This window comes from Ranitomeya variabilis, chromosome 2, assembly GCF_051348905.1.
Source record: "Ranitomeya variabilis isolate aRanVar5 chromosome 2, aRanVar5.hap1, whole genome shotgun sequence".
NCBI classification, from domain to species: Eukaryota; Metazoa; Chordata; class Amphibia; order Anura; family Dendrobatidae; genus Ranitomeya; species Ranitomeya variabilis.
Genome location: NC_135233.1, coordinates 555,454,056 through 555,472,720, shown reverse-complemented (window position 1 = coordinate 555,472,720; position 18,665 = coordinate 555,454,056).

Here is an 18,665-nt window from a genome sequence, read left to right as displayed (position 1 = left end):
TGCAGGATCCATGAGTCCATGCCAGTTGTCCATTGTACTTGGAGGGATTGTATCTCTCTCTGGCTCCTCATGCCCTGTGTCATGATCTCCATGGCCAGAGAACTAGCATAAGCCTCAATAGGAACAAGCTCTTGGAAGATGTAACTATATTGACCATGAACTAAACCTACCGCATCATCTAGAAGTAGCCAGGTAGCATGTCCTACTTTTTATCCCTATATGCCCAGCGCCGGCCGGAGAACTAAATAATGCTAGCAGAGGGAAATATAAGACCTGACTCACCTCTAGAGAAATGCCCAAAAAGGAGACAGAGGCCCCCCACATATATTGGCGGTGATATGAGATGAAACAACAAACGCAGCAGGAAAATAGTTTTAGCAAATTTGAGGTCCGCTTTCTAGATAGCAGAAGACAGAAAGCATACTTTCATGGTCAGTAGAAAACCCTAACAAAACACATCCAGAAATTACTTTAGGACTCTGGCATTAACTCATAATACCAGAGTGGCAATTCCTGATCAACAAGAGCTTTCCAGACACAGTAACGAAACTGCAGCTGTGAACTGGAACCAAAATACAAAAACAAAACATGGACGAATGTCCAACTTATCTAGTAGATGTCTGGGAGCAGGAACAAGCACAGAGAGGCTTCTGATAACATTGTTGACCGGCAAGCATCTAACAGAGAAGCCAGGTTATATAGCGACACCCAGATCTAATCAGAACAGGTGAACAGGGAAGATGATGTCACAAGTTCAATTCCACCAGTAGCCACCGGGGGAGCCCAGAATCCAAATTCACAACAGTACCCCCCCCTCAAGGAGGGGGCACCGAACCCTCACCAGAACCACCAGGGCGATCAGGATGGGCCCTATGAAAGGCACGAACCAGATCAGAGGCATGAACATCAGATGCAGTGACCCAAGAATTGTCCTCCTGGCCGTATCCCTTCCACTTGACCAGATACTGGAGTCTCCGTCTGGAAACACGGGAGTCTAGGATTTTTTCCACAACGTACTCCAACTCACCCTCAACCAACACCGGAGCAGGAGGCTCAACGGAAGGCACAACCGGTGCCTCATACCTGCGCAATAACGACCGATGAAAAACGTTATGAATAGAAAAGGATGCAGGGAGGTCCAAACGGAAGGAAACAGGGTTAAGAATCTCCAATATTTTATACGGACCGATGAACCGAGGCTTAAACTTAGGAGATGAGACCCTCATAGGGACAAAACGAGAAGACAACCACACCAAATCTCCAACACAAAGCCGAGGACCAACACGACGGTGACGGTTGGCAAAAAGCTGAGTCTTCTCCTGGGACAACTTTAACCCCTTCATGACCTTGCCGTTTTTTGCAATTCTGACCAGTGTCCCTTTATGAGGTAATAACTCAGGAACGCTTCAACGGATCCTAGCGATTCTGAGATTGTTTTTTCGTGACATATTGGGCTTCATGATAGTGGTAAATTTAGGTCGATAATTTCTGAGTTTATTTGTGAAAAAAACGGAAATTTGGCAAAAATTTTGAAAATTTCGCAATTTTCACATTTTGAATTTTTATTCTATTAAACCAGAGAGTTATGTGACACAAAATAGTTAATAAATAACATTTCCCACATGTCTACTTTACATCAGCACAATTTTGGAAACAAATTTTTTTTTTGCTAGGAAGTTATAAGGGTTAAAATTTGACCAGTGATTTCTCATTTTTACAACAAAATTTACAAAACCATTTTTTTTTAGGGATCACCTCACATTTGAAGTCAGTTTGAGGGTTCTATATGGCTGAAAATACCCAAAAGTGACACCATTCTAAAAACTGCACCCCTCAAGGTGCTCAAAACCACATTCAAGAAGTTTATTAACCCTTCAGGTGTTTCACAGCAGCAGAAGCAACATGGAAGTAAAAAATGAACATTTAACTTTTTAGTCACAAAAATGATATTTTAGCGAAAAATTTTTTATTTTCCCAAGGGTAAAAGGAGAAACTGGACCACGGACGTTGTTGTCCAATTTGTCCTGAGTACGCTGATACCTCATATGTGGGGGTAAACCACTGTTTGGGCGCACGGCAGGGCTCGGAAGGGAAGGAGCGCCATTTGACTTTTTCAATGAAAAATTGGCTCCAATCTTTAGCGGACACCATGTCGCGTTTGGAGAGCCCCCGTGTGCCTAAACATTGGAGCTCCCCCACAAGTGACCCCATTTTGGAAACTAGACCCCCCAAGGAACTTATCTAGAAGCATAGTGAGCACTTTAAACCCCCAGGTGCTTCACAAATTGATCCGTAAAAATGAAAAAGTACTTTTTTTTCACGAAAAAATTATTTTAGCCTCAATTTTTTCATTTTCACATGGGCAACAGGATAAAATGGATCCTAAATTTTGTTGGGCAATTTCTCCTGAGTACACCAATACCTCACATGTGGGGGTAAACCACTGTTTGGGCACATGGTAAGGCTCGGAAGGGAAGGAGCGCCATTTGACTTTTTGAATGAAAAATTATCTCCATCGTTAGCGGACACCATGTCGCGTTTGGAAAGCCCCTGTGTGCCTAAACATTGGAGCTCCTCCACAAGTGACCCCATTTTGGAAAGTAGACTTCCCAAGGAACTCATCTAGAGGCATAGTGAGCACTTTAAACCCTCAGGTGCTTCACAAATTGATCCGCAAAAATGAAAAAGTACTTTTTTTTCACACAAAATTTCTTTTAGCCTCAATTCTTTCATTTTCACATGGGCAACAGGATAAAATGGATCCTAAAATTTGTTGGGCAATTTCTTCTGAGTATGCCGATACCTCATATGTGGGGGTAAACCACTGTTTGGGTGCACGGCAAGGCTCGGAAGGGGAGGCGTGCCATTTCACTTTTTGAATGGAAAATTAGCTCCAATCGTTAGCGGACACCATGTCGCGTTTGGAGAGCCCCTGTGTGCCTAAACATTGGAGCTCCCCTACAAGTGACCCCATTTTGGAAACTAGACCCCCCAAGGAACTTATCTAGATGCATAGTAAACACTTATAACCCCCAGGTGCTTCACAGAAGTTTATAACGCAGAGCCGTGAAAATAAAAAAATAATTTTTCTTTCCTCAAAAATGATTTTTAGCCCAGAATTTTTTATTTTCCCAAGGGTAATAGGAGAAATTGGACCCCAAATGTTGTTGTCCAGTTTGTCCTGAGTACGATGATACCCCATATGTGGGGGTAAACCACTGTTTGGGCGCACGGCAGGGCTCGGAAGGGAAGGCACGCCATTTGGCTTTTTGAATGGAAAATTAGCTCCAATCATTAGCGGACACCATGTCGCGTTTGGAGAGCCCCTGTGTGCCTAAACATTGGAGCTCCCGCACAAGTGGCCCCATTTTGGAAACTAGACCTCCCAAGGAACTAATCTAGATGTGTGGTGAGCACTTTGAACCCCCAAGTGCTTCACAGAAGTTTATAACGCAGAGCCATGAAAATAAAAAATAATTTTTCTTTTCTCAAAAATGATTTTTTAGCCCACAATTTTTTATTTTCCCAAGGGTAATAGGAGAAATTGGACCCCAAAAGTTGTTTTCCAGTTTCTCCTGAGTACGATGATACCCCATATGTGGGGGTAAACCACTGTTTTGGCACACGTCGGGGTTCGGAAGGGAAGTAGTGACGTTTTGAAATGCAGACTTTGATGGAATGCTCTGCGGGCGTCAGGTTGCGTTTGCAGAGCCCCTGATGTGCCTAAACAGTAGGAACTCCCCACAATTGACTCCATTTTGGAAACTAGACCCCCAAGGGAACTTATCTAGATGTGTAGTGAGCACTTTGAACCCCCAAGTGCTTCACAGAAGTTTATAACGCAGAGCCGTGAAAATAAAAAATGTGTTTCCTTTCCTCAAAAATATTTTTTTAGCCCAGAATTTTTTTATTTTTGCAAGAGTAACAGGAGAAATTGGACCCCAAAAGTTGTTTTCCAGTTTCTCCTGAGTACGCTGATGCCCCATATGTGGGGGTAAACCACTGTTTTGGCACACGTCGGGGTTCGGAAGGGAAGTAGTGACGTTTTGAAATGCAGACTTTGATGGAATGCTCTGCGGGCATCAGGTTGCGTTTGCAGAGCCCCTGATGTGCCTAAACAGTAGGAACTCCCCACAAGTGACTCCATTTTGGAAACTAGACCCCCAAGGGAACTTATCTAGATGTGTGGTGAGCACTTTGAACCCCCAAGTGCTTCACAGAAGTTTATAACGCAGAGCCGTGAAAATAATAAATGTGTTTCCTTTCCTCAAAAATATTTTTTTAGCCCAGAATTTTTTATTTTTGCAAGAGTAACAGGAGAAATTGGACCCCAAAAGTTGTTGTCCAGTTTCTCCTGAGTACGCTGATACCCCATATGTGGGGGTAAACCACTGTTTGGGTACATGCCGGGGCTCGGAAGGAAAGTAGTGACGTTTTGGAATGCAGACTTTGATGGAATGGTCTGCGGGCATCATGTTACGTTTGCAGAGCCCCTGATATGCCTAAACAGTAGAAACCCCCCACAAGTGACCCCATTTTGGAAACTAGACCCCCCAAGGAACTTATCTAGATGTGTGGTGAGCACGTTCAACCCCCAAGTGCTTCACAGAAGTTTACAACGCAGAGCCGTGAAAATAAAAAATCATTTTTCTTTCCTCAAAAAAGATGTTTTAGCAAGCAATTTTTTATTTTCACAAGGGTAACAGGAGAATTTGGACCCCAATATTTGTTGCCCAGTTTGTTGTGAGTACGCTGATACCCCATATGTGGGGGTAAACCACTGTTTGGGCACACGTCAGGGCTCGGAAGGGAAGTAGTGACATTTGAAATGCAGACTTTGATGGAATAATCTGCGGGCGTCACATTGCATTTGCAGAGCCCCTGATGTGCCTAAACAGTAGAAACACCCCACAAGTGACCCCATTTTGGAAACTAGACCCCCGAAGGAACTTATCTAGATGTGTGGTGAGCACTTTCAACCCCCAAGTGCTTCACAGAAGTTTATAACGCAGAGCCGTGAAAATAAAAAATAATTGTTCTTTCCTCAAAAATTATGTTTTAGCAAGTAATTTTTTATTTTTGCAAGGGTAACAGGAGAAATTGGACCCCAACAGTTGTTGCCCAGTTTGTCCTGAGTACGCTGGTACCCCAAATGTGGGGGTAAACCACTGTTTGGGCGCACGTCGGGGCTTGGAAGGGCGGGAGCACCATTTGACTTTTTGAACGCAAGATTGGCTGGAATCAATGGTGGCGCCATGTTGCGTTTGGAGACCCCTGATGTGCCTAAAACAGTGGAAACCCCTCAATTCTAACTTCAACACTAACCCCAACACACCCCTAATCCTAATCCCAACTGTAGCCATAACCCTAATCACAACCCTAACCCCAACACACCCCTAACCACAACCCTAACCGCAACACAACCGTAACCCTAATTCCAACCCTAATCCTAACCCTAATCCCAACCGTAACCCTAATCCCAACCCTAACCACAACTGTAACCCCAACACACCCCTAACCCTATCCGTAACCCTAACCACAAGCCTATTCTTAACCCTATTTCCAACCCTAGCCCTAATTCCAACCCTAACCCTAAGGGTATGTGCCCACGTTGCGGATTCGTGTGAGATTTTTCCGCACGATTTTTGAAAAATCTGCAGGTAAAAGGCACTGCGTTTTGCCTGCGGATTTACAGCAGATTTCCAGTGTTTTTTTGTGCGGATTTCACCTGCGGATTCCTATTGAGGAACAGGTGTAAACCGCTGCGGAATCCGCACAAAGAATTGACATGCTGCGGAAAATACAATGCAGCGTTTCTGCACGGAATTTTCCGCACCATGGGCACAGCAGATTTGGTTTTCCTTAGGTGTACATGGTACTGTAAACCTGATGGAAAACTGCTTCGAATTCGCAGCGGCCAATCCGCTGCGGATCCGCGGCCAATCCGCTGCCAATCCGCTGCGGATCCGCGGCCAATCCGCTGCCAATCCGCTGCAGATCCGTGGCCAATCCGCTGCGGATCCGCGGCCAATCCGCTGCAGATCCGCGGCCAATCCGCTGCGGATCCGCTGCTGATCCGCTGCGGATCCGCGGCCAATCCGCTGCAGATCCGCGGCCGATCCGCTGCGGATCCGCGGCCGATCCGCTGCGGATCCGCGGCCGATCCGCTCTGTGTGCACATGCCATAACCCTACCCCTAACCCTAACCCTACCCGTAACCCTAACCCTACCCCTAACCCTACCCCTAGTTCTAACCCTAACCCTAGTGGTAAAAGAAAAAAAAATATTTTCTTTATTTTATTATTGTCCCTACCTATGGGGGCGATAAAGGGGGGGGTTTATTTATTATTTTTTTATTTTGATCGCTGTGGTAGAACCTACCACAGCGATCAAAATGTACCTGTAACGAATCTGCCAGCCTGCAGATTCGGCGGGCGTACTGAGCATGCGCCCGCCATTTTCCAAGATGGCGGCGCCCAGCGAGGAGACGGCCGGACACCGGGAGGATCGGTAAGTATGAGGGGGTGGTGGGGGGGTGGATCGGAGCACAGGGGGGGGGATCGGAGGACGGGGGGAGCGGACAGGAGCACGGGGGAGCGAACAGGGGGACGGAGGGGGGTACCTGACAGAACGGACGACTGGGGAGGAGATCGGGGGCGGTGGGGGGGGCCAGTACATGATTTCCAGCCATGGCAGATGCTATTGCAGCATCGGCCATGGCTGGATTGCAATATTTCACCATTTTCATAGGTGAAATATTGCAAATTGCTCTGATTGGCTGTTGCACTTTCAACAGCCAATCAGAGCGATCGTAGCCACGTGGGGGCAAAGCCACCCCCCCTAGGCTGAAGTACAACTCCCCCTCTCCCTGCAGATCGGGTAAAATAGGAATTAACCCTTTCACCCGATCTGCAGGGATGCGATCATTCCATGACGCCGCATAGGCGTCATGGGTCGGGAAGGGGTTAAATTGTCCATCACCTGCCCCCAGATATGATGCAATCTCTCCACCACCGCATCCACTCCAGGACAATCCGAGGATTCCATCTGACCGGAGGAAAATCGAGGGTGGAACCCCGAATTACAGAAAAACGGGGACACCAAAGTGGCAGAGCTGGCCCGATTATTGAGGGCGAACTCCGCCAATGGCAAAAAAGCAACCCAATCATCCTGGTCAGCAGACACAAAACACCTCAGATATGTCTCCAGGGTCTGATTAGTCCGCTCGGTCTGGCCATTAGTCTGAGGGTGAAAAGCAGACGAAAAAGACAAATCTATGCCCATCCTAGCACAGAATGCCCGCCAAAATCTAGACACAAATTGGGTTCCTCTGTCAGAAACGATATTCTCAGGAATACCATGCAAACGAACAACATTTTGAAAAAACAGGGGCACCAACTCGGAAGAAGAAGGCAATTTGGGCAGGGGAACCAAATGGACCATCTTAGAAAAACGGTCACACACCACCCAGATGACAGACATCTTCTGAGAAACAGGCAGATCCGAAATAAAATCCATCGAGATGTGCGTCCAAGGCCTCTTAGGAATAGGCAAGGGCAACAATAATCCACTAGCCCGAGAACAACAAGGCTTGGCCCGAGCACAAACGTCACAAGACTGCACAAAGCCTCGCACATCTCGTGACAGGGAAGGCCACCAGAAGGATCTTGCCACCAAATCCCTGGTACCAAAAATTCCAGGATGACCTGCCAATGCAGAAGAATGTACCTCAGAGATGACTCTACTGGTCCAATCATCAGGAACAAACAACCTATCAGGCGGACAACGATCCGGTCTATCCGCCTGAAACTCCTGCAAGGCCCGCCGCAGGTCTGGAGAAACGGCTGACAAGATAACTCCCTCCTTAAGAATACCTGTGGGGTCAGAGTTGCCGGGTGAATCAGGCTCAAAACTCCTAGAAAGGGCATCCGCCTTAACATTCTTAGAACCCGGTAGGTACGATACCACAAAATTAAACCGAGAGAAAAATAATGACCAGCGCGCCTGTCTAGGATTCAGGCGCCTGGCGGTCTCAAGATAGATCAAATTTTTGTGGTCAGTCAATACCACCACCTGATGTCTGGCCCCCTCAAGCCAATGGCGCCACTCCTCAAACGCCCACTTCATGGCCAAAAGCTCCCGATTCCCAACATCATAATTCCGCTCAGCGGGCGAAAATTTACGGGAAAAGAAGGCACAAGGCCTCATCACGGCGCAGTCAGAACTTTTCTGCGACAACACTGCCACAGCCCCGATCTCAGAAGCGTCGACCTCAACCTGAAAAGGAAGAGTCACATCAGGCTGACGCAACACAGGGGCAGAAGAAAAACGGCGCTTAAGCTCCTGAAAGGCCTCCACAGCATCAGGGGACCAATTAGCAACATCAGCACCCTGTCTAGTCAAATCGGTCAATGGCTTAACGACATCCGAAAAACCAGAAATAAATCGACGATAAAAGTTGGCAAAGCCCAAAAATTTCTGAAGACTTTTAAGAGAAGAGGGCTGCGTCCAATCACAAATAGCTTGAACCTTGACAGGATCCATCTCAATGGAAGAGGGAGAAAAAATATATCCCAAAAAGGAAATTCTCTGAACCCCAAAAACGCACTTAGAACCCTTGACACACAGAGAATTAGACCGCAAAACCTGAAAAACCCTCTTAACTTGCCGGACATGAGAGTCCCAATCATCCGAAAAAATCAGAATATCATCCAGATACACTATCATAAATTTATCCAAAAAATCGCGGAAAATATCATGCATAAAGGACTGGAAGACTGAAGGGGCATTAGAAAGACCAAAAGGCATCACCAAATACTCAAAGTGGCCCTCGGGCGTATTAAATGCGGTTTTCCACTCATCCCCCTGCCTGATCCGCACCAAATTATACGCCCCACGGAGATCAATCTTAGAGAACCACTTGGCCCCCTTTATGCGAGCAAACAAATCAGTCAGCAACGGCAATGGGTATTGATATTTAACCGTGATTTTATTCAAAAGCCGATAATCAATACATGGTCTCAAAGAGCCGTCTTTTTTTGACACAAAGAAAAAACCGGCTCCTAAGGGAGATGACGATGGACGAATATGTCCCTTTTCCAAGGACTCCTTTATATATTCTCGCATAGCAGTATGTTCAGGCACAGACAGATTAAATAAACGACCCTTTGGGTATTTACTACCCGGAATTAAATCTATAGCACAATCGCACTCACGGTGCGGAGGTAGTGAACCCAGCTTGGGTTCTTCAAAGACGTCACGATAATCAGACAGGAACTCAGGGATTTCAGAGGGAATAGATGATGAAATGGACACCAAAGGTACGTCCCCATGAGTCCCCTTACATCCCCAGCTCAACACAGACATAGCTCTCCAGTCAAGGACTGGGTTGTGAGACTGCAGCCATGGCAATCCCAGCACCAAATCATCATGTAGATTATACAGCACCAGAAAACGAATAGTCTCCTGGTGATCCGGATTAATACACATAGTCACTTGTGTCCAGTATTGTGGTTTATTATTAGCCAATGGGGTGGAGTCAATCCCCTTCAGAGGAATAAGAGTCTCCAAAGGCTCTAAATCATACCCACAACGATTGGCAAAGGACCAATCCATAAGACTCAAAGCGGCGCCAGAGTCGATATAGGCGTCCGTAGTAATAGATGACAAAGAGCAAATCAGGGTCACAGACAAAATAAACCTAGACTGTAAAGTGCCAATGGGAACGGATTTATCAAGCCTTTTAGTACGCTTAAAGCATGCTGATATAACATGAGTAGAATCCCCACAATAGAAACACAACCCATTTTTCCGTCTAAAATTCTGCCGCTCGCTTCTGGACAGAATTCTATCACACTGCATGTTTTCTGGCGTCTTCTCAGTGGACACCGCCAGATGGTGCACTGGTTTGCGCTCCCGCAGACGCCTATCGATCTGAATGGCCATTGTCATGGACTCATTCAGACTTGCAGGCACAGGGAACCCCACCATAACATCCTTAATGGCATCAGAAAGACCCTCTCTGAAAGTAGCCGCCAAGGCACACTCATTCCACTGAGTAAGCACAGACCATTTACGGAATTTTTGGCAGTAAATTTCAGCTTCATCTTGCCCCTGCGATAGGGACATCAAAGTTTTTTCTGCCTGAAGTTCCAAATGAGGTTCCTCATACAGCAAGCCCAAGGCCAGAAAAAACGCATCCACATTGCGCAACGCAGGATCCCCTGGTGCCAATGCAAAAGCCCAATCTTGAGGGTCGCCGCGGAGCAAGGAAATCACAATCCCAACCTGCTGTGCAGGGTCTCCAGCAGAACGAGATTTCAGGGACAAAAATAACTTACAATTATTTCTAAAATTCTGAAAGCTAGATCTATTCCCTGAGAAGAATTCCGGCAAAGGAATTCTCGGCTCTGATACCGGAGCATGAACAACAAAATCTTGCAAACTTTGTACTTTCGTGGCGAGATTATTCAAACCTGCAGTTACACTCTGTAGATCCATTATAGACAGGTGAACATAGAGCCATTCAAAGATTAGAAGGAGAGAGAAAAAAAAGAAAGACTGCAGCATAGACAGACTGGCAAGTGATCCAATTAAGAGCACACTAACTACTAGAGAAAAAAAAAAAAAAAAAAAAAAAAAAAAAAATTTTCAGCAGACTTCTTATTTCTCTCCTTTCTCAGCCAAGGATTTTAACCCTTTAGTGGGCCGGTCAAACTGTCATGATCTCCATGGCCAGAGAACTAGCATAAGCCTCAATAGGAACAAGCTCTTGGAAGATGTAACTATATTGACCATGAACTAAACCTACCGCATCATCTAGAAGTAGCCAGGTAGCATGTCCTACTTTTTATCCCTATATGCCCAGCGCCGGCCGGAGAACTAAATAATGCTAGCAGAGGGAAATATAAGACCTGACTCACCTCTAGAGAAATGCCCAAAAAGGAGACAGAGGCCCCCCACATATATTGGCGGTGATATGAGATGAAACAACAAACGCAGCAGGAAAATAGTTTTAGCAAATTTGAGGTCCGCTTTCTAGATAGCAGAAGACAGAAAGCATACTTTCATGGTCAGTAGAAAACCCTAACAAAACACATCCAGAAATTACTTTAGGACTCTGGCATTAACTCATAATACCAGAGTGGCAATTCCTGATCAACAAGAGCTTTCCAGACACAGTAACGAAACTGCAGCTGTGAACTGGAACCAAAATACAAAAACAAAACATGGACGAATGTCCAACTTATCTAGTAGATGTCTGGGAGCAGGAACAAGCACAGAGAGGCTTCTGATAACATTGTTGACCGGCAAGCATCTAACAGAGAAGCCAGGTTATATAGCGACACCCAGATCTAATCAGAACAGGTGAACAGGGAAGATGATGTCACAAGTTCAATTCCACCAGTAGCCACCGGGGGAGCCCAGAATCCAAATTCACAACAGCCCTGCTGCCAATTCAGCTAAGATAAGTGTCTGTTTTTTTGTCTCTGTGCACACATGCAGTGTGCTTTGCAATTCAGTGCGATTCATTGTGTTTTTGTCCAGCTTAGACTTTGTTTGGATTTTTCAGTCATGCTGGATTCTCAGGAGATGCAGATATACTTTCTATGTCTTTAGTTAGATGTAGAATATTTGTATTATCTGCTGTGGATATTTTTAGGATTTTAATACTGACCGCTTAGAATTCTGTCCTATCCTTTTCTATTTAGCTAGAAGTGCCTCTTTTGCTAAATCCTGTTTTTCTGCCTGCGTGTGTTTTTCCTCTTATACTCACAGTCAATATTTGTGGGGGGCTGCGTATCCTTTGGGGTTCTGCTCTGAGGCAAGATAGAATTCCCATTTCCATCTAAAGGGGTATTTAGTCCTCCGGCTGTGTCGAGGTGTCTAGGACGTGTTAAGTATATCGCACGGCTACTTCTAGTTGCAGTGTTAGTTTAGGGGTTGCGGTCAGTACAGGTACCACCTACTCCTGAGAAAGTCTCTCATGCGGCTCCAAGGTCACCAGATCATAACAGTACAACTGGCCCAGTTTAATGAGTTAAATGCATCTCAGAAGAAGGGAAGAAAGCCATTTTTTTTTCTGTAGCCTGCTTTGTCTTTTCTTCCCTCTTTTCCTCTGGGTGACTGAGGAGTCTTGTGCTAGCAGGGATGTTCAGGGATTTTTTTCTCGTATAGACCAGCTTGCTGCTAAGGTACAGGGTATTTCTGATTATATTGTTCAGACTCTGCTTTTAGAACCTAGGATTAATACTCCTGATTTGTTTTTTGGGGACAGGTCCACATTTTTGAGTTCAAAAAACAGTTTACAATTGTTTTTAACTCTGAAGCCTCGTTCTTCTGGTGATCCCATTCAGCAGGTTAAAATTGTCATCTCCCTGCTGCGTGGCGACCCTCAGGATTGGGCATTTTCCCTGGAATCTGGGAATCCGGCCTTGCTTAATGTAGATGCCTTTTTTCAGGCTCTAGGATTATTATATGATGAACCAAATTCTGTGGATCAAGCGGAGAAGACCTTGTTGGCCCTGTCTCAGGGTCAAGAAGCGGCAGAATTGTATTGTCAGAAATTTAGAAAATGGTCTGTGCTGACTAAATGGAATGAGGATGCTTTGGCGGCAATTTTCAGAAAGGGTCTTTCTGAATCTGTTAAAGATGTTATGGTGGGGTTTCCCACGCCTGTTGGTCTGAGTGATTCTATGTCTCTGGCCATTCAGATTGATCGGCGCTTGCGGGAGCGCAGAACTGTGCGCGCTGTGGTGTTGTCCTCAGAGCAGATGCCTGAGCCTATGCAATGTGATAGGATTCTGTCTAGAACGGAACAACAAGGATTCAGACGTCAGAATAGGTTGTGTTTTTATTGTGGCGATGCTTCTCATGTCATTTCAGTCTGCCCAAAGCGTACAAAGAGAATCGCTAGTTCAGTTACCATCGGAACTGTACAACCTAAATTTCTGTTATCTGTGACCTTGATCTGCTCATTGCCGTCGTTTTCTGTCATGGCGTTTGTGGATTCAGGCGCCGCTTTGAACTTAATGGGCTTTGAATTTGCCAGGCGTTGTGGTTTCCCCTTGCAGTTTTTGCAGAACCCTTTTCCTTTAAGGGGCATTGATGCTACACCTTTGGCTAAAAAGAAACCCCAGTTTTGGACACTGGTGACCATGTGCATGGTGCCAGCCCATCAGGAAGATTGTCATTTTCTGGTGTTGCATAATTTGCATGATGCTATTGTGCTGGGTTTTCCATGGTTGCAGATACATAATCCTGTGTTGGATTGGAAGTCTATGTCTGTGACTAGTTGAGGTTGTCAGGGGGTTCATAATGACGTTCCTGTGATGTCAATCTCCTCTTCCTCCTCTTCTGAAGTTCCAGAGTTTTTGTCTGATTTTCAGGATGTATTCGATGAGCCCAAGTCCAGTTCCCTTCCACCGCATAGGGACTGTGATTGTGCTATTGACTTGATTCCAGGCTGTAAGTTTCCTAAGGGCCGACTTTTCAACCTGTCTGTGCTGGAACATACCGCCATGCGGAGTTATGTTAAGGAGTCTTTGGAGAAAGGGCATATTCGGCCATCTTCTTCACCGTTGGGAGCGGGATTCTTTTTTGTTGCTAAGAAGGATGGCTCCTTGAGACCCTGTATTGATTATCGCCTCTTGAATAAGATCACGGTCAAGTTTCAATACCCTTTACCTTTGCTTTCCGATTTGTTTGCCAGGATTAAGGGGGCTAGTTGGTTTACTAAAATTGACCTTCGGGGGGCATATAATCTTCGTATTAAGCAGGGTGACGAATGGAAAACTGCGTTTAATACGCCCGAAGGCCTTTTTGAATACCTTGTGATGCCATTCGGGCTCTCTAATGCTCCATCTGTTTTTCAGTCCTTCATGCATGATATCTTCCGGAATTATCTTGATAAATTCATGATTGTATATTTGGATGACATCTTAATTTTTTCCGATGATTGGGAGTCTCATGTGAAACAGGTCAGGATGGTATTTCAGATCCTTCGTGATAATACTTTGTTTGTGAAGGGGTCTAAGTGTCTCTTTGGAGTGCAGAAGGTTTCTTTTTTGGGCTTTATTTTTTCTCCCTCATCTATAGAGATGGATCCGGTTAAGGTTCAGGCCATTCATGATTGGATTCAACCCACATCTGTGAAGAGCCTTCAGAAATTTTTGGGCTTTGCTAATTTTTATCGCCGTTTCATTGCTAACTTCTCCAGTGTGGTTAAACCCCTGACCAATTTGACGAAGAATGGCGCTGATGTAACGAATTGGTCCCCTGTGGCTGTCTCTGCCTTTCAGGAGCTTAAACGCCGATTTACTTCTGCCCCGGTGTTGCGTCAGCCAGATGTTTCTCTTCCGTTTCAGGTTGAGGTTGACGCTTCTGAGATTGGGGCAGGGGCCGTTTTGTCTCAGAGGAATTCTGATGGTTCCTTGATGAAACCGTGTGCCTTCTTTTCCTGTAAGTTTTCGCCTGCTGAACGCAATTATGATGTTGGCAATCGGCAGTTGTTGGCTATGAAGTGGGCGTTTGAGGAATGGCGACATTGGCTTGAGGGAGCCAAGCACCGTATTGTGGTCTTGACCGATCATAAAAATCTGATTTACCTCGAATCTGCCAAGCGGCTGAATCCTAGACAGGCTCGATGGTCCCTGTTTTTCTCCCGTTTTGATTTTGTGGTCTCGTATCTTCCGGGTTCTAAGAATGTTAAGGCTGATGCCCTCTCTAGGAGTTTTTTGCCTGATTCCCCTGAGGTATTTGAGCCGGTCGGCATTCTGAAGGAAGGGGTGGTCCTTTCTGCCATTTCCCCTGATTGGCGACGGATTCTGCAGGAATTTCAGGCTGACAAACCTGACCGCTGTCCTGTGGGGAAACTGTTTGTTCCTGATAGATGGACTAGTAGAGTGATTTCTGAGGTTCACTGTTCTGTGTTGGCTAGTCATCCTGGTATTTTTGGTACCAGAGATTTGGTTGGTAGGTCCTTTTGGTGGCCTTCTTTGTCGCGTGATGTGCGTTCTTTTGTGCAGTCCTGTGGGACTTGTGCGCGGGCCAAGCCTTGTTGTTCCCATGCTAGTGGGTTGCTTTTGCCTTTGCCGGTCCCTGAGAGGCCCTGGACGCATATTTCTATGGATTTTATTTCAGATCTTCCGGTTTCCCAGAGGATGTCGGTTATCTGGGTGGTTTGTGACCGGTTTTCTAAGATGGTTCATTTGGTGCCTTTGCCTAAATTGCCTTCCTCTTCTGATTTGGTTCCGTTGTTTTTTCAGCATGTGGTTTGTTTGCATGGTATTCCGGAGAATATTGTGTCCGACAGAGGTTCCCAGTTTGTTTCTAGGTTTTGGGGGCCTTTTGTGCTAGGCTGGGTATTGATTTGTCTTTTTCTTCCGCATTTCATCCTCAGACAAATGGCCAGACCAAGCGAACTAATCAGACTTTGGAAACTTATTTGAGATGCTTTGTGTCTGCTGATCAGGATGATTGGGTGGCTTTCTTGCCATTGGCCGAGTTTGCCCTTAATAATCGGGCTAGTTCGGCTACCTTGGTTTCGCCTTTCTTTTGTAATTTTGGTTTTCATCCTCGTTTTTCTTCGTGGCAAGTTGAACCTTCTGATTGTCCTGGTGTGGATTCTGTGGTTGACAGGTTGCAGCAGATTTGGGCTCATGTGGTGGACAATTTGGTGTTGTCTCAGGAAGAGGCTCAGCGTTTTGCTAACCGTCATCGGTGTGTTGGTTCCCGGCTTCGGGTTGGGGATTTGGTCTGGTTGTCTTCCCGTCATGTTCCTATGAAGGTTTCTTCCCCTAAGTTTAAGCCTCAGTTTATTGGTCCTTATAGGATTTCTGAGATTATCAATCCGGTGTCTTTTCATTTGGCCCTTCCAGCCTCTTTTGCCATCCATAATGTTTTCCATAGATCTTTATTGCGGAAATATGTGGTGCCCGTTGTTCCCTCGGTTGATCCTCCTGCTCCTGTGTTGGTTGATGGGAAGTTGGAGTATGTGGTTGAGAAGATTTTGGATTCTCACTTTTCGAGGCGGAGGCTTCAGTAACTTGTCAGATGGAAGGGTTATGGCAAGGAGGATAATTCTTGGGTTTTTGCCTCTGATGTCCATGCTGCTGATTTGGTCCGTGCCTTTCATCAGGCTCGTCCTGATCGGCCTGGGGGCTCTGGTGAGGGTTTGGTGACCCCTCTCCAAGGGGGGGTACTGTTGTGAATTCTGCTCTTGGGCTCCCTCCGGTGGTTGTTGGTGGTAGTGCAGTTGTCTTGGGGTTGTAATCCGGGCAGGTGTTTCTGCTGATTGCAGCTCTATTAGGTATTTAGGTGCGCAGGATCCATGAGTCCATGCCAGTTGTCCATTGTACTTGGAGGGATTGTATCTCGCTCTGGCTCCTCATGCCCTGTTGCCAATTCAGCTAAGATAAGTGTCTGGTTTTTTGTCTCTGTGCACACATGCAGTGTGCTTTGCAATTCAGTGCGATTCATTGTGTTTTTGTCCAGCTTAGACTTTGTTTGGATTTTTCAGTCATGCTGGATTCTCAGGAGATGCAGATATACTTTCTATGTCTTTAGTTAGATGTAGAATATTTGTATTATCTGCTGTGGATATTTTTAGGATTTTAATACTGACCGCTTAGAATTCTGTCCTATCCTTTTCTATTTAGCTAGAAGTGCCTCTTTTGCTAAATCCTGTTTTTCTGCCTGCGTGTGTTTTTCCTCTTATACTCACAGTCAATATTTGTGGGGGGCTGCCTATCCTTTGGGGTTCTGCTCTGAGGCAAGATAGAATTCCCATTTCTATCTATAGGGGTATTTAGTCCTCCGGCTGTGTCGAGGTGTCTAGGACGTGTTAGGTATATCCCACAGCTACTTCTAGTTGCGGTGTTAGTTTAGGGGTTGCGGTCAGTACAGGTACCACCTACTCCTGAGAAAGTCTCTCATGCGGCTCCAAGGTCACCGGATCATAACAAGTCTCCCCAATAAATTCTCAACAAGTTTATATACACCTTCTACCTTGTTTTACAGTACCATATAACGGTTGTTATTTTGGTTAGATTTTCCAAAAAATAAGGAAGTCTGGTGTAAGAGCCCATGGGCGGTCATTGCCAGCTGGTACTGATGGTGGTGGTGGTGGTGAATCTGGTGGTAGTGGCAAAAGCACAATAGCACCTAAGGCTGGAGGTGTTGAGCCAGCATCATCGTCTGGCTACACAAGGCCTTGAAGGCTCCCTTATCTGGGAGTAGGAAAACAGCTTTTAAAGCTGGAGCAGCAGGAAAAAGTTTTGGCTTTCCTTGCTGACTCAGCCTCTAGCTCTTTCGCCTCCTCTTCAGAAAGTTCCATATATAAAAGCAGTGAGTCGTCAGTGGATGCTCCCGGTCAGGAACAAGACGTTTCCTTGTGTCCTTCACCCAAACCAAAAGTGAAGGATGCGTCAGGCGACACTACAGGTTACTCCATGGAGCTCTTTACACATACCGTGCCTGGGTTAGAAAGATAAATTGTTAACTGCCCATTACAAGATGAATCGGACATGGAGTGCACTGATGCACAGCCACAGCTAGATTATTATGCTGTTCCATTGACTCAGATCACTACATTGCCCTCGCAGTGTACTGAGCCAGAATCTGACCCTGATGAGACTATGGTGCCCCGTCCCGAACGCTATAGCACCTTACACAGTGACACAGAGGAAGGTGCACATGACATTGAAGAGGAGGTGATAGATGACCCAGTTGTTGACCCAGATTGGCAGCCATTGGGGGAAGAGGGTGCCGCTGCCAGTAGCTCAGAAGCCGAGGAGGATGATCCGCAGCAGCCATCTACATCGCAACAGCTGTCATCTGGCAGGCCCGTATCAGGCCAAAAACGTTTGTCAAAAACAAAAACAGTTTTAGGACAGGGTGGCCATCCGGTGAAAGTAGCACAGCGTGCAATGCCTGAAAAGGTATTCGATATTAGGAAGAGTGCAGTGTGGCAATTTTTTAACCAAGATCCGAATGATCAGTCAAAAGTTATATGTAAGAAATGCTCAAAGACCTTTAGCAGAGGGAAGAATCTTCAAAATTTAAATACAACGTGCATGCGTAGACATTTAACCAGCATGCACTTGCAAGCCTGCACTAACTACCAAACGTCCCGTACCGTTGGTGCACCTGCTCTGAATGAAGTTAGTCAGCAACGCTACATTGCTTCCCTCACTGTAAGCCCACCGGTTAGGACTCCACCAGCAGCAAATGTGGAGGTATCGTCGCAAGGCCAAAGCAGTCAGGGAATCACAAGGTTTTTGGAAGGAAACACTGTATGTAGGCCAACATCAAGAATACCATCACCAACCCTCTCTCAATCCGCCATGTCCACCAAAACCACCACCGCTAGTTCCACCATTTGCAGCTCTCCAGTCCAGCTCACCCTACAAGAGACTCTCGTTAGGAAAAGAAAGTACTCATCCTCTCATCCGCGTACACAGGGTTTGAACGCCCACATTGCTATACTAATCTCGTTAGAGATGATGCCCTACTGGTTGGTTGAAAGCGAAGCTTTCAAAGACCTGATGGCCTATGCAGTACCACGCTATGACCTACCCAGTCGGCACTTCTTTGCTAGAATAGCCAATCCAGCCCTTCACCAGCATGTCAAAGACTGCATTGTCCATGCACTGAGGCAATCAGTC